Source organism: Poecilia formosa, unplaced genomic scaffold, assembly GCF_000485575.1.
Source record: "Poecilia formosa unplaced genomic scaffold, Poecilia_formosa-5.1.2 Scaffold458, whole genome shotgun sequence".
Taxonomy (NCBI): domain Eukaryota; kingdom Metazoa; phylum Chordata; class Actinopteri; order Cyprinodontiformes; family Poeciliidae; genus Poecilia; species Poecilia formosa.
This window is the reverse complement of record NW_006800397.1, coordinates 373664-395501: the sequence shown is the minus strand read 5'-3', so window position 1 is coordinate 395501 and position 21838 is coordinate 373664. Positions and strand designations below refer to the sequence as shown.

General features: G+C 37.7%; 1 long non-coding RNA gene across 1 annotated transcript; it reads left to right on the top strand.

Moving 5' to 3' along the window:
• The first annotated feature begins 2118 nt into the window (after positions 1 to 2118).
• LOC103155993 (uncharacterized) lies at positions 2119 to 20795 on the top strand. The gene is made up of 4 exons (XR_478095.2): positions 2119 to 2355; positions 14060 to 14177; positions 16418 to 16512; positions 20376 to 20795. It is a non-coding gene; the product is annotated as an uncharacterized LOC103155993 (long non-coding RNA).
• Positions 20796 to 21838: the final 1043 nt, after the last annotated feature.

The following is a 21838-nucleotide window of genomic DNA, read 5'->3' as shown; positions in this document are numbered from 1 at the left end:
TTCCTGTTAGGAATTAAACATGGCGCCAGGAGGCTCAGAAGTTGCATTTAAACGCAACTAAACTCTTTAGTTCTTCTACATTCTTGATATTAAAGTGAGTTTTTGTGTGGACAAAAAGCTAAAACTCATAAAAATATAACTTTTCAGATATCTGAGTATGTGTGGACTGCTTTTCTTCTATTACACATTTATTTACAACTTTATATTGATCAATAATATAAAAATATATCAAACATTGTGATTTCAATTTGAGAAATCTGGGAAAACAATGAATTTTTTTTTGTTATTCAGATGCTAAAGAAGAATCAAAGAAGTGAAATATTTTCAGAGAAATGAAGTAAAAACATGAGCGAAAGACAAGAGAGGACAAAATAAAGACAAGATAAAAACAAATCCATAAATCCCCCCTGAGGGAACCGGAGCGGAGCAGAGGAAGACGTGTTGAAAATGAAGAGCTTAATAACCTTAATCTGACGAAGTTCATCCTGTGAAATCTTTCAGCTCGAGTTTGCTCTTTTTAAACATAAAATATCTCAACAGCTGCATAAAAAGCCCAGTTAGCGGCGCGTTCATCTCAGTCAGAGGATTGTTGAAAGGCTTCTGACTCTTCTGTGGAAAATCTTCCAGAAATTGCAGTAATTTCCTGCAGATTATGTTTGGAAACCTTTGATAAGTCCCTCCAGCAGGTTGAGCAACCAGTAATTTCTTCCAGCGCATCTTTAAACCCAAACATATGATTTTCCTGAAATGTTTTATTTGAGCTGCCGACAAACTCAGCAGAAACAGCCACAGACGCAAAATATTTTACCTGAGAGGCTGCAAGGGATGCAATTTTCTGTTTTGCAACAATCCCACTCCGGCAGGAAGACTCGTCCAGAGAAAAACACTTAAATAATCAGATTAGGTAAGAAGTTTGGGTTTTCAACAGGTATGCTGACTACATGTTTGCACAAGTATTCACCTGAGCAAACCTGTGATTATTCGACAGAAGAGGAATGTTTTCTGAAAGGTTCCTCCCAGATCTGCCTCAAAGAGCAGCGCTCGTCTGAAAAGAGAAAATCCATCCGGAGCCGCCATTAAGTCATTTTCTATAAAGGCTTGTTGGCTGCTGAGTTTTTCACTGTGAGGTCGAAAGTCTTTACAGCTTACAAACATTATCTGAGGAAATTACTGCANTTTTGAGCCCCTGCCCCTGTAGTGGCCTCTGCACGGCCCTGAGGAAGGCTTAAATTTGTATTTTTCAGTTCAGTGAAATTCTGTTTTATTTAAATTGTTCAGGGTGATTTTGAGATTCATTCATTTATACTCAGCAAAATGGATCAAAGTGACGAACTTGAGTTAACTTATCTAGAAAAAAAATAGTTGAATAAAAACGTTAGTTGATGGAAAGCAAATTTTAACATAATTTGTTCATGCTGAGTGAAAAAATGCAAAATAAATTTACTGAATGGACATCAGTCTAACACGAAATAGTTTAATTAGTTCAACTAACTTCTTTGTCAGTCTAATTTGAAGAAGTTGGGTTAACTCATTAATTTTATCTTATATGTTTTTTTTGTTTTCAATTAACAAAATACAATTATGTGGAGCCTGTTGAAAAGAAAAAGTACGTTAAGTAAGGATTCATTTGGAAAGACTTCTGTCAACATTTCCTTTACCTCTGTATATTGTTGCCAGTTTAATCCAAGCAAAACTTTCATGTTTAATTTGAAATTATGTCTAAATTATTTAGTTCAGCAACAAACCAGCCTGCTCAAGGTCGCTGCATAATTCTGCTTTTGATATTTCAGAAAGTACAGCGACCCCAGCGGAGCCCCGGGGCTTTGGCTCCACATGAGGCAATCAGTTTGGCCCAAAATAGGAGGTCAGGCTGCAGAACGGCTCGCTGGGTGTGAAGGAGAAACAACAAAAAGGAGAAAAACTCCAACCACAGAGAGGTGAACAGCGCAGAGACGGACTGAGGCATAAGCAAATCAAGCTGCTAACATTTCTACATTTTCTTCTCAACAGGTAATCACTTTTTTCTGTCCACATCCAATTAAACTGTTTTTATTTTTAAATAAATTCTCTCAGTCTGTGTTGAAGCACTGAAAACTCTGAAAGATCTATTGTGTAAGGCCAAGAATATTTCCTTCAATCTGAGGCAGACCACAGCGTCTCCAGAAAAAACAGAAGAAAAACTAACTGCAGGCATTTAACCAACTTCACTAAGCCTGTAACCCGTTCAGTCATCCAGCCACTGGGGGCGCTGTTACGAAAGGACTGTCTGTGCATGACTGGAGTGGAGCTGAAGCTGTCTACCTTTCACGTCCCAAAACTTGATGAAAACATGATATGGAGATTCCAGCTTCAGCGGTGAGTTGCTTGACATTCAGATTGTTTGGATGCTTTTGCTGCGGGTTGTTAATTTTACGGTTAAAATCTGCTTTTAGGTCCTGTTATTTCTGTTTACGGGACGGAACGCCAAAGTGGGATTTAATTGTTTTTGCTAAGTTTGTGTATAAAACAATTTAAAATACTGAAATAGGATTATTGGTTATTTTTATTGATCTCTTACGGTTTCTTAATAATTCGGTTTAGCTGCCGTTGACATGTTTATTGATCTTCCGGGTGTTTTTGACATATTTCGACATGCTAGTGCTTGTGCTGCTGTTGATGAAGTGCCTATGATGCTTGGGTTTAATTCCGCCTTTTGCCAATAGACTATTGAATGAATATTTTATGAATAACTGATGTTATTCTTTCATATGATTAATGAATTAATTTTGCTGACCTTGTTTAAATGTCTAGGTTTTTCTTTTGTTTTTGCTTAAAATTAAGAACCTTTGAACTACGTTGATCTACTCCCACCGTTAAGTGAGGGGCTTGTTTTTGTCATCAGAATAATTTTATTTGCATGTAATTATATGATGTCCATTAATTTATGTCTTTAATACAGTTTTGCCATTTAAATTTAAAAAGTTTCAGAAATGATGTTGGTAATGGGGTTGACCTGATCTGAACCATCCATTGCATCTGGCTGGATGTTCAGGAAGGTGAACCTCCGCCCCAGTCTGCATCAGGACAGAGTTTTCTTCTGCTTTGTTGCAGACATGATGTTCACGCCCAGCTCTCCGCCATCTGTTCTCACCAGTCAAGCTGTCTTGGCAGCGCCTCGGTACCAGGATGCTGCATGAACCCCGTCTCCACCCAAAAGCTTTCTCTGCCCCCATCAGATGCTTAAAGCCAAACATGTTCAACAAACTGACAGGATCACAGGCATCAAACTACTGAACTCACAATTCAGCGTTTCTGCAGAGACATGGAGACGTTCCCCGTCTAAAAGCTAAAGACGGTCGATTCAGTTACAGAAAAAGAACAAAACCGATGAGAAAAACTAACATATTTAGTTTGTCAAACCTGTAACATGCACATTTTTTCAGTTTTGATCATCAGTGGGCCTCCCATGCATGTTTTAGATGTTTTTGTGCTGCAGGACTCCTGATCCTTTTCAATTAACCAATTTAAAATATACTTTATTGATCGCAGTTCCTGCAGCAGTCTGTATTACAACAAATTTAAAGACGCCTCTGACGGAAGACACTTTTTTTATGACAGTTTCATGAAGAATATTGTCATGGTTATTAATTTTCTTGATTTTAGATAAAAAATGTAAACTATCTGCAGATGGGGAGGCATTAAACCTGCAGGTGACTAAACCCTCAGAGTGGCCTAGTTAAAACCTTAGAGCTAAAAGCAGCTGAGCATGTGAAATCAAAGAGGTTTCCTGGAGGAGATTCCCACGCTTTGTGGGTTATTCTGCATGAACTTTGGGTTTGTTTTGCTCTCCATCGCTACGGAAACCTGGGCAGAGTCGAGCACACAGTTTGAAAGGCTTTGAAGTGCTTTCTTTTGTTCCTGACAATGAGCGACAGCTGCAGAAAACAAAATACATTTTCCTTTACTTTACTCATATTTGTTTAAATATATTTCAGAAATTTATCATGCAAGTTAAAAAGCAGAAAAAGGCCAACAAGAGAAAACTGGTGGTTAGTTCTGAGAAAAGCCTCGGGAGCTCTTGTCCAAATGCCAGATCAAAAAAAGAGAAGTATTATTGATGCAGCAAACAAGCCATCACCTGTTTACAAGGTGTTGCTGCTCCGCCGGGCCTCTGTGGAAATCTGCAGAAACACTTTAGCAGCTGTTTGCTGCTGACTGAAAGCTGCAGAAACTGACAAGAAATGATTTTGTTATTGATCCACTCAGGTTAAATAAAAAAAGGTCAGTGATGCTTTTCTGTCTGCAGACTCCAAAAAGATAAATATCACAAAACGACGTGTGCAAAATACGCAAATTTATCAAAGTGATGCAGTAAAATGTGAGACTTTTGCAGCTTTTCTGTTACAAAACATTCAAATCTGCAGAGATCCAACAAATCAATTGTTCTTCAACTTAAAATGTCACGTTTAAAACGGATAACAGTCACCAGCACGTTTGCAAATAAACATTTATTAAAAGTGACAGCATTTATAATTTGGGAGGATCAGAGATTTTTTAAAATAAACTCAGACATAAACAAATGATTAGATCTATTTTTACTTTTTTTAAAATAATGACATTTTCTTTATAGGTTTGATTGATGCTAGTTGCTTATCGTTATAAATTGACTTTTGAGAGATTTCTATGCTAATATTTTTTCTTCAATACTCATTTTTATTCAAAACTTTTATGTCAACAAGCGACATGTTAATTTTAAACTGTAGATGAATTAAGCAAATGTAAAGTTGCATTTTATGATCGATTAAGATGAGATTCTTCTGAAACATTGAGTGTAAAAAAGGGGAAGCATTTCCACAGATAATAACCTGCAGTGTTTAAAACCACATCTTCCTCATTGATTCTCTTCACTTCGTTTAAATCCTCCGTACTTTTCCCGTGTTTCTGATTCTTATTGTTCCTTCCTCACAGGCATCCTCCTCTTCCTCTATTTCTGTCCCAGTGAGCGTCTCCGCTTTGCTCTTTGTGTTGCTGTAATCCTCTTTCTGCACAGCGTTAATCTCCACCTATATGCAGCCGCAGGCCGCTCCGATGGCCGCTGGATAACTCCAACGTGCGTAGGAGAAAGCGGAACCGGGTGCGTGTGGGTCTGAGTGCTCAGTTTTTAGGAGGTTTTTGCTGCTTTACTGTTAAAAATGGGGGAAAACTGAGGAAGAATCGACCCAACAAGGCTGAATGAATGCTGCACGTTTCACTGCAAAAACAATTTTTGTCCAGTTTCTGCTGCAAATATTTTAGTCAACTTGAACTGAGACAGAAGTAACTTTTCAGCAAGATTAATCAGCTTGTTTTCAGTCGATACTTCTTGAATATGGATGCAAAATTTCTAGTTACTTTGGCAGATTTACTTTCACAAAACAGGAGAAATATCCTGTTAAAAGTTTAAAAAAATTCTAACAGGATAACTCAGTTAACTGTTAAATTAACTGTTTAACAGTTAATTTTAAGCTAGTTTAGTTATTTCACGTGTACTAAGATAATAGTGTAAAAAACTGCTGGACTATTTGTCCCACCAACACCCAGCTGACGTCCGGCAGGACGAAGAAGAATCGGTGGAAGTGATTCTTTGACTTCTCTGCTCTTTGTGTTTGTCATTTTGAGCATCTGCTCTTTGTAAGGCTGACCTCACTCTGCGCTCGTCGTTCTGGACCTCATTACTCTCTCTGTGTCTGTTTGACAGCAGAGTCCAGCCTGGACTTCTGGACCTCATTAGTTTTCCAATTAGCTGGTGTCATCTGTCACCCGTCCTCCCGGTTACTTTGGCCGCCCTGATTCGTCTCACCAGGAACAAGCGGACTTACTTTTATTGAAAGTTTTTCAGGAAAAAAGATGAAAGTTTGGCTAAGAGATTTTTAGATGTAGATGTTCCCATTTACATCAGTAATTATTATTTAATGTTACACACAGAGGTGACTTTTTTATTTTAAGATGTTTGTCGTCTCTATGAATCACGTTTGAGGTAAATTTTCAACACTTCTCAGAAACCACAGTGACTAGTGCAGGGACTTTAAGTCATTAATTTTTATTAATTAATTAGATTTTAATTAATTGAAAAACCTTTTGTATTCACTCGTTTCTGGAGCACCTGTAAATGTGACGCACAAGCTACATCCGCTAACAACAACGAAGCTGCTTCTCTGATCCCACCGGGATTAATTTCTGCTTCTGACTGATCGGATTGGACGCTGGAAAATACGATTCCTGTGCTAAGAGGAGTTAGCACAGAAAGCTGTTCAAGCCAAAAATAGCATCTCAATGCTAAACATGTAGCAGCTAATGCTAATGTTAGCGTCCACAGTCCAGATTTCTAAAGAAGCTCCTGGAAAGCTGAATTTACTCCAATCTGACGGCTGAAGAACAGATTAAAAACTATAAATATCTTTGTTGTTGAGTTAATTTATCTAATTATTCAATAATTTAGCAGTAAAAATGGTTTTTGAATTGAAAATGTTGCTGAATTTGTTGATGGCTTTTGGTTAAAATGCTGATGGCGCATGAGAAAACTCAGATATATTTTCCTCGATTCTTCCAGTGAACCATCGTCACTCAGCTCGTTATAAACACGGTCAACACTGCAAAAACACAAAATCCTACCGAGAATTTGTGTCTAGTTTCTAGGGAAAATATCTCGGTAAACCTAAAATAAAATAAACTAACTTAAAAGTTTTAAACAAGATAAAGGAGTTTGTTTAAAGTCAATAATTAGAAAAAGCACTATTTCCACTGGCAGATGATTTTCCACCTGTAACAAAGGAAAATGTTGCCAGAGCTTGGCAACATTTAACAAATTAAAAATTTCAACCTTTCTTATTTAAAAGATAAACTGTTTTGGTTTTAATGAGACATAAATCTCACTAAAATTAAAGTTTTCTTTAAACAAGATACAGATGTTGAATTTATTTAGAAACTCTGGCAGTTAAACACTCTACTACTTTTAAATCGATAAAAATGATTGACTTAAGGTCAGCTTTGTTCCTTTTCAGTAAGTTTTGTCTTATTTCAAGTGTTTTTAAGACAGAAGTGGAAGTTGAGACTTTGTGTTTTTGCAGTGCGGTCAGTGGAAGTGCAGGCAAACGGCGGCGCGCCCAGTCCGACCAGGACGGCGTGTTCTCACTAAACCACCACAACTGATGATTGTTTCAGTAGTTTGAAAAAAGTCTTCCAACAAAGAGTCAAACTCTCAGCAGGGAAAGTGACGTGAAACAGCTGCGGTTTAATAATCGCTGGTAGAAAATAACTGTCATCTAGTTTATAACAGGATTTTTGAGGTTTGCATAGCAGTCACACCCACATCTCAGCCACACCGCAGCAACTGGCAGAAACCAAGAAGAAAAACATTAGAGGTGGAGCAGGGTTAAAAAATACATTTTCATTACAACATCCGGAAAACTGGGGCCATTAAATAAGGATTTAAATGGAAACGTGCAGCTTTGCGTCCAGCGTTTTACAGTCAGGAACAATTATATCGATTGTTTCACTGTTTTCTGACGACGGGACTGAACCAAGTTATGCAGTAAAACCAAAGGACAAATAAAAACAAAGGGCCAATTTATGAGAATAAAGTCAGAATATCAGTCGAATAAAGATTTTATTTTACAGTTTTCTATGAGAGCAAAACTCATCAAGTTTAAGATTCTTGGAAATAAACTCAGTCGTTACCGAATCCTTTAAACGTACTGCTAAGAATTTGATGCTGAGATTTTAAAAGATAAAATGTTTATATATTTGTGGACCTGATACCAAAGTATAACTTTACGAGAACATTCCTCATTTTACATTTTTATTTTTGTGAGTAGAAATTAACACTTTTCCAATATTGCGATTTCATTCTGGTTGTGATTTTATTTTAGCATTATTTCATCTTCATTGTTGTAAGTTTTATTTTTGTGAAATTTACAATAAGTTTATGGTATTTGGACTCCATTCTGTAATTTTTCTTTGTTTTAGTCAGACCTGAAGACGCGGCTGCAGTAATGACTGAAGAGAAACTCATGGACGAGTTTCTTCTGGGACGTTTAATCCTGGAAATGCTCTTCTTGTGATAGCAGGCTGACTTTGTCTTTGTTTTTACAGTTTCAGATAGTGATATCTACATTTCTCATGATAAACCACATAGACACAGATTTGTAGATACAACTTAAGATTAGAGAGAAACTTTTAGTTTCACATTCCTTTGAACAAAATCTTTTCCTTTGTCTTATCCAAGTTGTGAAAACATAAATGAAGTATATATTAAAACCAGAGAGGTTAGCATTATATGTAATATGATAATAGATTAAACCAATGAATTTTGGTTAAAAAGGTACAAACTTAATGTTTTATTGTTTTCTCATCATTTCAACATCCTATATCCATATATTGTTTGATATATGTTTCCTATTTATTCCAATGTTTGAAAAAAATTTAACTTTAAGTTGACTGAATGTTATATTTTCCATTTTGTAGATATTTGCTGCCATGTTAGGCTTTTCTCAGGCAGAAGACCGACTTTGTAACCGCCTTTATGTGGCTGTGAATGTCCAGGTCTGAGTCCACCTCTAGTTTCCAGCTGCAGTAACTGAAGCTGTGCGTCGACTCCGGATCGTTCCTCTTTAGGTTCAAAGATAAAAACTTCAGTTTCTGTTCATCTGGAGAAAGTTTTATCTCCTCCATCACTGATTTAAACATCTGATCGGTGATTGGATCCCTGCTGACACCGTAACGTAGAGCTGAGTATCATCTGCGTCGTTATGGTAACTAATCTGATTACTTGTTATGACCTGAGCCAGCTGGAGAACCCCAGGACTGAGCCTTGGGGTTCCACACATGTGATTTTTCTCAGCTCCTTTGAAATGTTACCGATTGAAACAAAGAACTTCCTGTTCTGTGGGTCAAACTGGTTGGTTGTTTAATTTTCAGCTGAATCTGGTCCGATGATCCGTTCGTCCTAAAACCTCACACATTCAGTTTGTGATCTCCACGGTTCATCCGCCCGTCTGAACCGTCAGCAGTTTGAGAACGTTCTCCAACCATTGACGCCGGGCGGATGGTTGTGTAACCGCCGCGCTGTCATGACTGTCTGCGGGGAGATTCTCAGCCAAACGGCGACACAAATCCTGGCTTTTATGTGCCTTGTTTTTGACACATGTTTATTAGTTCCCCTCCTGGTTGTGTTCGTTCTGCGTCGTGTCGGCGTCTGGAGCCTCTTGTCCTAGAAATCCTCCCGGACTTCTGGATGGAAATGAGGAAGTTGGGAACGCCGAGGCGCAGACGTGTCTCTGAGCTCCTGCTTCGGATTCTGGATGCTCCGGTTCACGTTCATCCACAAGGACCAAGTAGATTTTATACAATTTGGCCTTTCATCCACACATAATCTCCATTTAAATCACTAAAAACGACTGATGATAAAAGCTCCGGCCAAGGTGAAGATTTGTGAATTCTCCTTTTATGCTTTTGCATGTTAGGCGGCTGCAAGGAGCCCCCACACCACCAGGGGGCCTCCTAGAGCACCAAGCCAACATGATAAGAATATTTTTAAAATAACATTACAAACTATATTCTATTACACACAATTTCTATATTATTGTCATAGTTTTATAGTCTCTGTAGGATATCAGACTGATCAGCTTGTTTACTGTAAATTTAGTGTTTATTAGCTAATGTTACTTTCAAATACTTAAAATTCACATAAATCCCATTCTGCATTTCAGAATCCAAATATATTTTTTTAGTTTGCTGCTCCTGTAACATTAAAATAAACAGCCATAATAATTACAAATTAAGCTAATGATAGTTACACTCTTAGGAAAGATAAAGTGTCTGGTGTTGACATGTTGGTATGAGGGGCCCTTCTTAAAATCTGCTTAGGGCCCAGAAATGCTTTGGCCGGCCCTGTGTTTGATCATGCAGAGAATGAAAGATGGCTGCTTCCAGAAAAAGGCAGATTTTTTTTTGTTCAGACACTTTTTACTTGTTTCTTTTATACGCCCAGCTGCTTCAATACGTTGAGTTTCAAAGACAGAGATCAGAGCTGTCCCTCCCCAACATGGAGGCTCAATGCCGTTCAGCTGCCATGTTTGATTTAACAAGATTCCCAGTGACTTCATATTCTAACACTGCATTTAAAGGCAGTTCAACCCCTCTATCTAAACATCCTGGCATCATATTTGGTTTCTAACAGGAAGTGGTGGAGGTTTTAAGGTTCTGATTGGCTGACAGGTTTTAGCTTAGCGCTGCACTGCCCCCTACGGGTTTGGCATGTTTAAAACACGCTGTAATTCAGCAGCTCTGTGTGGATGAACACTTCTTAAACCAAGATTATTTAATAGTAACAAGTATCTTGTTTTTCATTATTTTAAACATATCTGGCCATGTTTGCACAGAAAAACTGGACAAACATTAAACATGGCAGCAGTCCCATGATTCTCTTCTAGGTATCCAAAAAGAGAAACATTTGATAAGAACATGCCGCCTCCTACGTTGAGGAATGATGGATTTCCCTCTTTGTTCTCGTCCGTTTCTGGGTTGTTTTGTGGGACAGGAAATGTGCTTCCAGGCAGCTTTATTTTAACGTGAACAAGAAGTTTGTTGTTACGGATAACCGGAGGGATGACTGGGTGTCCTCCAGCAAACCTGAGGTGCAAAGCATTTATTTTAATCTAACAGGAATGTGAGCCTGTCTCTGTAAGCCCAGCTGGTTTCTCAGGGTTTATTCCCATCTAAGCTGAAAACAGAAATATGCAGACGTTGATGAATCTGAGGTGATTTTTCCAGATGGACGCCATCAGCTGATTGCTAGTTGCTGCTGTTTGGGTGTGTTGGATGTTTTTGTGAAGAACCCATTGTCTGATTTAAATGGTCAAACTAATTTGATGTAATTACAGCGATCATCTTGTTGCACGAGATGTTTCAGAATTTCTCCCTCTCCGTTTTTGTTCTCTTTCTGACTCATGTTTAATTTTATTCTTTATTTTTTGTCATCAAATTGTTTCCTCTATTGCTTTGAGCGCAAAGGATTTCTGCCTCTGATTTCAGCTGAATATAAATAACATCTCATTATACACCACATTTTTATCATTGTAGTGTGTTTTTTAAAAGTATAATTTACAGATTTGTTTTTATCTGTTCTTCCAAGTTTAAATAATTTATAAATCTTTAAACTGAAACTGAAGCGCTCAACCTTTTGACAGAGAGCTTATGATATTTTATAAAACGTCTCCTAAAATAAAGGTTATTATTAAAGAATCATTATTTTTTAAGGTTTTCAAATAAAGACGAATATTAAACTTTTGTGAAAAGAGTTGTGTTAATATTTGAAAATTTTGCTATTTAAAAAAAAATTATTTTCCACAAACTAATGACAATCAGATTTATAAAATGTTCCTGGCAGTTTAGTGTCAGTGTTGTGGAAATTCAACGTAATTATTCCATCAGTTTCAGAGAAGTTGTCATCCACACAAACCCGCCGCGCAGCGTTGTTTTAAACATTCAGACCTGTAGGGGGCAGTGCAGCGCAAAGCGAAATCCTCAACCAGCCAATCAGAATGCTTCAAAACTACCATGACTTCCTGTTAGGAATTAAACATGGCGCCAGGAGGCTCAGAAGTTGCATTTAAACGCAACTAAACTCTTTAGTTCTTCTACATTCTTGATATTAAAGTGAGTTTTTGTGTGGACAAAAAGCTAAAACTCATAAAAATATAACTTTTCAGATATCTGAGTATGTGTGGACTGCTTTTCTTCTATTACACATTTATTTACAACTTTATATTGATCAATAATATAAAAATATATCAAACATTGTGATTTCAATTTGAGAAATCTGGGAAAACAATGAATTTTTTTTTGTTATTCAGATGCTAAAGAAGAATCAAAGAAGTGAAATATTTTCAGAGAAATGAAGTAAAAACATGAGCGAAAGACAAGAGAGGACAAAATAAAGACAAGATAAAAACAAATCCATAAATCCCCTCTGAGGGAACCGGAGCGGAGCAGAGGAAGACGTGTTGAAAATGAAGAGCTTAATAACCTTAATCTGACGAAGTTCATCCTGTGAAATCTTTCAGCTCGAGTTTGCTCTTTTTAAACATAAAATATCTCAACAGCTGCATAAAAAGCCCAGTTAGCGGCGAGTTCATCTCAGTCAGAGGATTGTTGAAAGGCTTCTGACTCTTCTGTGGAAAATCTTCCAGAAATTGCAGTAATTTCCTGCAGATTATGTTTGGAAACCTTTGATAAGTCCCTCCAGCAGGTTGAGCAACCAGTAATTTCTTCCAGCGCATCTTTAAACCCAAACATATGATTTTCCTGAAATGTTTTATTTGAGCTGGTGACGAACTCAGCAGAAACAGCCACAGACGCAAAATATTTTACCTGAGAGGCTGCAAGGGATGCAATTTTCTGTTTTGCAACAATCCCACTCTGGCAGGAAGACTCGTCCAGAGAAAAACACTTAAATAATCAGATTAGGTAAGAAGTTTGGGTTTTCAACAGGTATGCTGACTACATGTTTGCACAAGTATTCACCTGAGCAAACCTGTGATTATTCGACAGAAGAGGAATGTTTTCTGAAAGGTTCCTCCCAGATCTGCCTCAAAGAGCAGCGCTCGTCTGAAAAGAGAAAATCCATCCGGAGCCGCCATTAAGTCATTTTCTATAAAGGCATGTTGGCTGCTGAGTTTTTCACTGTGAGGTCGAAAGTCTTTACAGCTTACAAACATTATCTGAGGAAATTACTGCAGTTTCCGGAAGATTTCCCACAGTCAGAAGAAAGTACACTTTCAACACATTTTAGGGTGCTGCAATGTTTGGGGAATACATTTAATTGACTGCAAAGTTTATGTAATTTTTTAAAACATTATTTGTGTTAATCTTTGTTGAAAACGTTTAGGAATCAACTAGAAAATCAAAACTGTGTATTTGTTGTAAAACTCCAATTTAAAATGTGTCATTAAAATGTTAATTCATTCAGGCCTATTAGTAACATAAACTTCAGTGTTTTATTTGGATTCTGCAAGTTTTTAAATTAAAATGTTAAATTATAATCTGAAAAGTGTGGAGTGCATACAAATTTGTATTCGGCCGTAAAAACCCTGTTTGAGACTTTTATCATTTGAAATCTGAATTTAAGCTGAATTTTTATCATTATTTTGAAAAATTAAAGGGAAAAAGACTTCAACATGTGTAAATGTTTTATACAGTGAAAACTCATGCAGCACATGCTGGTGGATTATTTAAAGGACAAACATTTTCTACAAACGTATAAGGAATAAAGTCTAGAATCTGATATACGTTCATTTTTAAAATCATTTTTTGTACCATTTCAATCTTTCAAAAGTTCAAGACTTTAAAATTTACATGAAAATGTTGAAAATTTGTTCATTTATTGCTGGCAAAGTTATTGTAAAAATGCAACATAAAATGTAAGTACTTAAAATCCCATTAAAGTGTCTCATTAGATGATTAATGTATTAAAATCTTAAAAGTGTGGAGTGCATCCCCTGTCCGTAAAAACATCTGTTAAAGACTTTTATAATTTGAAACGTGAATGTAAGCTGAATTTAGCTGACATTTTATCTTTATTTTTCCATTTCGCATCCCGGCATCATGTTTGCTTCAAGTTAATCCACTGAATCAGAATTTCAGGGGCAGAGCGTCACGTGTACAGGAGTTTCAACAATAATGCAGCGTTTGTGACGTTCATAATCATGTTTGCTCATGAGTCATGAAAGAATAAAAATACATAAATGAAGGAAGCACAAAAGAGTCAGTTTCCGTGTTGACTCAGTTTTAATTCCTGTGCATCGAGTGAATGTGGATCTTCATGAAAACTGAGTCACTCTGACGCTTTCATGTGGCTCGGGTTGGATGGGGAACAAAGACGCCTTTTCTTTGGTCCTGAACAGCAGCGTGCGGCGACTGACGTACATCATGACTGTCCCACGCCTTCCCGGCATGCACTGATGCTCATCACGCTTCCAGCTTCTCTCCGAGTCTGGGTGGGTTTTAATTCACCATCTTATCTTTGTTCTCATCTTCACTGCAGGCAGATTCCCAAAACATGACAGAGGAGAGGAAGTCAGCCTACAGGAGGATGAGAGTCTTGGTAAATCAGTAGAAGCTGAAGCTGAACCTTCTGCTGTACAAACATGACGCATCTCCAGGTATCCGTTAAGTTGAATGGTGGGATGCCATCGTTCAGTCAAAAATTCAATAATTTAGTTTACAAGTTTAGCTTCAAACTACTCAGCTAACTCAGAGCAGCAGAATATTTACCTAGCTTGAACAAGCTAGCTCCATACCTAGCTCAGAGCTAAATATTTAACATGAAAATTCACTTGCTGATAAGGAGAAATGGACTATCAAGACAAAAACTTGATGCTTCACTGTTTCTGTAGATCTATTGGTAAACATCTATGTTGCCTTTAAAACAACTCCTTTGTTTCATCTGAAATGTTGGACATGAAAAGAAGAAAAAAACGATAATAGACATAGAGCTTTTTGAAAGCAAGAGTTCATAAAGAGGTTCACAAAACAGCTAATTAAATAAACTAAATATTTAACGCCAAACTAGTTTGTTAGCAAGCTAACTACTTAGTTTACGAGCTTAGCTTCATTCAAAGCATTCAGTTAGCTCAGAGCTAGCAGAATTTTTACTTAGCTCGAACAAGCTAAAGCTTAAGCTAGCTCAGAGCTAAATATTTACTTGCCGATAAATGGAAGTGCTGCTTGCTGTAGATCTAGTGGTAAACGTCTATATTGCCTTTAAAGCGACTCATTGCTTGTTTGAGCTGAAATGTTGGACAAAAAAACAAAAGAAAAGAAAATAGATGCGATTTGAAAGCAGGAGTTTATAAAGAAGTTCAGAAGATGCCGTTTTTATTTTAGCTGGCCACTTCTGTTTATTGACAAGTAAATTTTACTTAAATATTTAACTTTGAGCTAAATATTTAGCCCTGAGGTAAATATTAAACTTCAGGGTAAGCACTTACCTTCAAAATAAACATTTAGCTTCAAAGTAAATTAGTTGGCGCTAAATATTTAGTTTTGTGCTAAACATTTAGCTAATCGAGTACTGGAGTCGAAACTGTTATGATAGAATAACATGGAGAAAATATGACTAAAACATGAACCTGCATTTTTTAATGTCTTTATTAAAAAACCCAAATTATTGGGTTTTGACTGTAAGCTTACAAACAGCACGTTTTACTTTTTGATGCATTTATGTGTCTGTCTTGAAATGCAGTAAAACAATCAAAGTTGAAAAATCCTTCAGCAAAGTGAGGTTCAGACAGGAATCCTGCCATCTTGTGCGCCACATGCGGTCCTGTCTGATTCCAGTGAAGCCTGAACAGCCTGAGGCGGCTCATTTCGAGCTGCTGTCCCTCACAGAGAACCTCGCGTCACCTGCTGCGCACTTCACCTGCAGCACAGGGAGCTTCCTCAACACTGGGAGGAGTTCAGTTCAACACAAAATACTGCAGAACTGGAGCTACAGCAAAACTGGACATGGACACAGTAAATATTTTCACTCAGTAAAAATCTGAAAGGTGCGGTGTGAATTTGACTCAGAACTTTGCAAAAGCACCTTTGAATTTGTGCAGATTGTAATTGTTTCTCATTATTCTCTGTAAAACGTCTCCAGCTCAGTCAGATTAGATGGAAGACTTCAGTTTTCAGTCCCTGCATCAGATCCTCAATCAGGAAGCTAAATTAGAAAAAAGCAAATTTAAGGAAACTAAATCTAAATGCACAACATAACAGAAGACAAGAATAAACACAAAAGGAATGAACTAAAACAGCATGTATAATCTCTCTTTTTTGTGTTTTTCTGTTATTGTTGATCTTGTTAGACTCCTGTACACATCTTTGAGTTCTTAGAAAGGCGCTATACAAATATATTGTATTATTATTATTGTTACTATTATTATTATTAAGACTTGTGCAAAATAAAAAAGCACGAACATAAATGAAACATGTTTGAACATATAGTTGTTTAATATGAGTAGATATATTGAGAAATTTAAGTTCTCAACAATAAACAACAGAAAAGACTTTTTACATTTTGGTGAGGAATAAATTATGTCAGTCCACATTTATTCCATGTGAAATGATTTGAACATCATTATTCAGTGTTTTGAAGGTTTAAACCTCAGTTTAGGTGAAACTAAACACCAAATATTATTTTGCTTCCACTTCACATTTAATTGCATCTTTGTGTTTATCTACCGGATATTATCCTAAATATCAAACATATTGATTTTTCTGTTTGTAACCTGACAGAAATCCCGTTTGTGATGCCAGGAGTCGAGGAAAAGACGTTTTCTGAAACGTGAGCGATCACTCCACACAGATCTGTAATTCTAGATCAGTAATGTGTCTCTGCTTCCTTCTTCTGTTTCAGAAAAACAAGTTTTTCTCCCTGCTGGTGTGTTTCCATCTCTTCACGTGAAGCACATAAAGCTCCTGTTTTCCTGTAAAACACCCACCTGACACCAGGTAACAAGAACCAGGTCACACACCCAGAGGAAGTGCACACACACATATGCATGCATGCATGTGTGTGTGTGTGTTAGGTATGCAGGGCCAGAGGACATCTGCCTGGCCCGTGTCTGCAATCCCAAGTAGCCTGAGTCTAACGGCTCCATAATGAGGGTACAAAGCGCTCTGGGCCGGGTGTGAGCGCTCGCTCGCCGTAAAATGAGGACACAAAGCAGTCATTAGGTGTGTTGGTGTGTGTGTTGGCAGCTTTTATTGATGCAAAAAGCAAAAGAGAACGTGGAAATGGCATGAAACGGGAGTTTTCAGACTCCATGTACACGTCTCCTGTGTTTGTTCAGACTTTGCATCTCATTCATGAATAGTTTCCCCCTCAGGCCTTCAGCAGACATGGAGCCGGCCTAAACTTCATGTCTGGGTTCATATTGGTGAACTGAAGCTGTGGATACGCTGTCTGTGTGTGTTTCAGTCAGGATGCCGCGCTCTCAGCTGTGTGCTCAGGGTCAGCAGGAGGTCAGAGTGTGACGTCCGTCTCTGTTTTAGCCTGATAGACGAGATCTGATTAACGCCCGACAGTCTGAGCGACTCGGTTCGATTTGAGGCCAAAACGGAAACATTGGTTCAACCGAACCCTCTGACCAACCTGTTCCCCTCCTGGCCTGTGGGGGCGCTGCACCAAGAACCACTGAAGGAAACGACACAAAAACCTCTGAAGACTCTGAGAGCAACTTCCTGCTTCACCAGATGGAAACAAGATGGAGGCGTCAGATTTTAGCGGTTGGAGGATTTCTCTTTAGGCTAAAGACCAGGAGCCATTTCTGCTGCTAGCGTTGGCTAGCACATTAGCTTTGGTTGTAGTTACCCAGAATGCCCTGCGCTGTAGTCCACTTCCTGGGTTTTTTTTTATCCAGAAAGCTTCTTCTGACAGAAAATAACATAAAGTTGAAACTCGGGAAACTTTTCTACTTTCTCAAAGACACAATTTGTGTCCATTTCTCTGGCTGAATCCATAAAGAACAACAAGGCGCAAACAATTTAACAGTCAAAATTACATTTTATTAGCAACAACATAACCCAGAATGCCCTGCACTGTAGTCCCCTTCCTGCTTCTGGAGCGGTCTCCGGTCCGCTTGGCGTTCACATTCAAACCAAACCCAGACCGAGGTTTGGAGGACCAGAGGTCAGAGGTCAGTTAGCGTTCACACCTCATAACCGAACTGGACTTTGACTAGGCAGACAGACTGGAGTTTGATTAAATCAGAGGGAGTGCACTCTTAGACTTTAGTTTGAGCTTTAAAACCAACTTCATCACATCCTATTGCTGCTCTGTAATCAAATAAAAAATAATTAGATTAATTTTATGTTTCAAATATATTCAACCCTCAGTCCTTGTCAAATCCACGACCTTCTAGTTTATCTGGATTTCATGTAACAGACCAACACAAAGTAGTGCCAGGGAAATGCTAGTTTTCATTTTGCTTCACAAACATGTGAAATGTGGGTTTCAGCAGGTTAAGGATCCCGATGAAAGACCAAATGTTTGACGTACGAACCCAAACAAGGATCATCAGGCCTTTCTGTGGGTCAAGGAGCCAATTAAAAATCTAACTGTAGTTAAATTAATTATTGGTAAAACACTTTGACTTTTAGAGACTCTAGACGATCGATCAGATTAGAGTCTTCAGAACGCCTCAATCTGGAAGAATAATCCAGAGTAACTAAAGATTCACAGGTAATTCACCGTTCAGCCTCTTCCTTGGAGCTGGGCTCTCTAAATGTTACGTCTTTTTCATTTTGTTAAGTTGCAGCCACAAAAAGTGACTTTAATTTGGATTTTATCAGATAGATGATTAACGGTGAAATAATAAAAACTTTTTAGTGTTTTTGCAAAATCTCAACAGTGTAGTCTGAATGTTCAACTTTATTAGTAGAAAATTGAAGAAGTTCAAACATTTTATCAACATTTAAAAAGGGTTTTAGTATAAATCTAGAAGACGTTGAGCGGTGAAACCTTTCCTCGGTGTTTAGCTGGTTGGACGTTTGGACCGTTTTCCTCCTTAATGTTTACTTTCTGCTTGACTTCTCCATAAACTAACTAGTGTTCAGAAATGATCAGATTCAGATCCTGCAGCCAAACTCTTCATCTTATTCTGCAGTTTGTAACTTTTGTAAAGAAAAGATTTTTTACATCTTTGTTAAAACCGTCACCCTGTTGCAAAGTTTATGAGACAGATAATCTGTGAGCAGATCGATCTCCTCCTCCCTGAGCTGCCGTCTGAAGAAATGCACCAAAAACAACCAATCAGAGCCAGGAGACGGGGCTTAACGCTGTCAATCAACTCATGTACACACTGCTGAATGTGCTAATAACTTACTGTTACAGGAAAACCGTTTTTCTGCTGTCGGTCAGCGGTGGCTATGCTAACTAGCCTTAGCATTCACAACAGGCTTTGCTAGCTGCAGCGTAGTTTGAGATAGTGATTGACAGCGCTAAGACCCGCCCCCTGGCTCTGATTGGTTGCTTCTAGTTAGAACTGGAGGTGGTGGAGATCGATCTTTTTGCAGATTATCTGCCTCATGAAACTGTCACAACATGGTGACAGTTTCAATACATATCTAAAAAAAACATTTCTGTAACTTACAAAGCGTCTGCTGGCTTTTATAAAAACAACTTCTGTTTTTATAAAAGCCAGAACTAAAAGTCAGGACATTTAAAGTCACTGATAAATAGAGCAGAGTATCACCAGCATATAAAAGTCTAAATAAAACCACAGCCGATGTAAGAAAGAGGACTATGAAGTGAAAGCTGGAACATTTATTACAAATGTTTAAAACAAAACATCATTTTCCTTTCTCTTCACATTTCTACATCACTGTGTTTTTATTTACAAAAAAACAAAAAAATCTATTCATTTTCCTTTTATTTGCTTGATTTTTAGATTTTTTTTTCTCATTTGAACACTGTGATGAAAACCTCGGCAGCATCTGTTCACTGAAACATTCCTTTATGTTTTATTTTGCCAAGAAAGAGAGGAACACATCCAAAAGGAACAAACAGTCCTGGAGAGGAGAAACAGAAAAATGTGGGTTTGATGGAAGCTGCAGAGTTTCTAGTTTTAATTTGCTTTTAGTTTTCGTCTCTTTTTCAGCGAGGAATCTGTGAAAACCTGATTCGACCTTTGATGTTTGTCATGTTGGCTTTTCTGAGCTGATTTTCACGTCTGGCTGCAGTTTGAGAAAAATGCATGCAAAATATCTGAACAACTGTCTCCAGATAAAACTTTCAGTTTGACAGCAAAGATCCGGGATCAACAGTCTAAAGACCTGAAGACATTTTTCTGGAGCTCAAATGCAAATTTCTTAATTTAATGCAAAGCTTTGAGTGAAAACAGAGAATGTTACATGTTGAATGTGAGGCTCTGCTGAACCTCAAACAGTTTAAAAACATGAGTAAAACAAAATGACAGAATTAAATGTTTAATTATAATAATGTCCCTCAGTACCATACTGCCAACTCCTTTCATTCCCATTACTTTTCAGCATGTTTCTGTTTTGGACATTTCGCTGCTGTAAATTAACACAAACTACTATTTCTTGCTGAAAAATAACTTTTATTTCAAATGTTCAAAGATATTTGCAGTAGAAACTGAACAAAAATACTTGGTAGGATTTTGTGTTTTTGCAGGGCAACAACTTCAACCCCTGCAGTGAATTATTTCACAACCAGAGATGTTTAACCGGTTGCATAATAAAACATTATATTCGCTGTTTAGTTCTTGTTCTGTTCAGTTTAATATCATGCAGATGTGAGCAAAACATCCTTTTCACCTCCAACTCAGTTAAAACCTCAGTGTTTCTGACAGAAACCTGGAGAAAAGTCAAAGCTGGAACTTTTCCGAAGCAGCTGCAGCGTTTTCTGCTGAAGATCCACGCGGCGAGAAACATGGCGGCTGACTGAGGAGAACGGAGGCGAACGGCAGCAGCAGCTGGGAGTTTTTCCTGCCTCAGGATTATCTGCAGGTGATCAACCAGGACGGGAGGATCTGCTGCTCTGATCCGGGTTGATCTGCCAGCCTGCAGACGCAGAAGGGACCAACATCAAAACAAAGTTCATCACCATAAATGATAATATCGTTGTTCTGGGACCATTTTTAACCAATATAATGCAAAAACACATTTAAACTCTAATCAACATTAAACTGGAACATGATAAATATTCAAAATAAACAAAACAACAAATAAAGTGAATTATGAAGTAAACTAAATTATCCTTCAAAAATGAGGTTTAGTTGAGACCAAAACATCAGACTGGAGATTTCCATCATCCAGTTTTTATTAAAATAACTTAAAAAGTCAGATCTATTTTTCCACCAACATCCAATTTCCAATTTTAATTATTTTTGAAATCTCACTTTCTTTTCTAGAAGAAAATAAATAAAAAATGAAATTATTTTGTCTGCAAGTGTCAGAGTTAGGATTCAAGAACTGCTGTTTAATTTTGAGAATAAAGAGAATTTTACAAGAATGTCTTGAAATTGAGAGAAAAAAGTTGTTTTTATGGCTTATCAGCTTCTGAAACAAGTTATTAAAATTTTTCTTATTGTTCATGTTCTCAAAATGCCAACTAACAGAAGCTGTTAAGCAAGATGGCCGCCCGCCATGCTGACATCACTCTGAACTGTGGAGACCAAATGATTGCTTTGGCGGGAAAAAAATTCAGATTTTTCACAAATTAAATCTTCAAAAACCAAAAATGTGATTCCACACACACTGGGGAAAATTTAAGTTTCTCCTTTTCTTGCTGTAATAAAAGATTAAAAAAAACTGAATGATCGAATGATGAACTGCATCATTATGAGGCATCAACATTCAACACCTGCGCACCATTAATAAATCTTCTCTGTGTTTAATAATTCGATGGTGAGCAGATTTACTGGGAGGTTCAGACTTACTGTGGTGACCAAACATTCAACGTCACAATAAGAAAGGAAATCGTTTCCTGGACGAGCAGCTGCTGCCTTCATTTGGCTTGTTTTCCGTCTGAACTTCAGCAAATTCACACAGATTTGAGTCATTTTCTTTTGACAGATTGTTTTTGCTTCAGTTTCAGGTTCCTCTGCCAGCCTGAGGTTTGAAACAGCCATCCTGGGGTCAGAGGTCAGAGCAGATCAGCAGCAGCTCTCTGATCGTGCTGGAATCATCCACTCTGTCCAAGTCTCATAAACAGAGATTGTATTATTTTTACATTTTTCAGTAGAAATTGTCTTTTCAGAGATGCAGACCAGATGTTTACCTTCCCATCTGCCAGCTAATTATCTTCCACCCT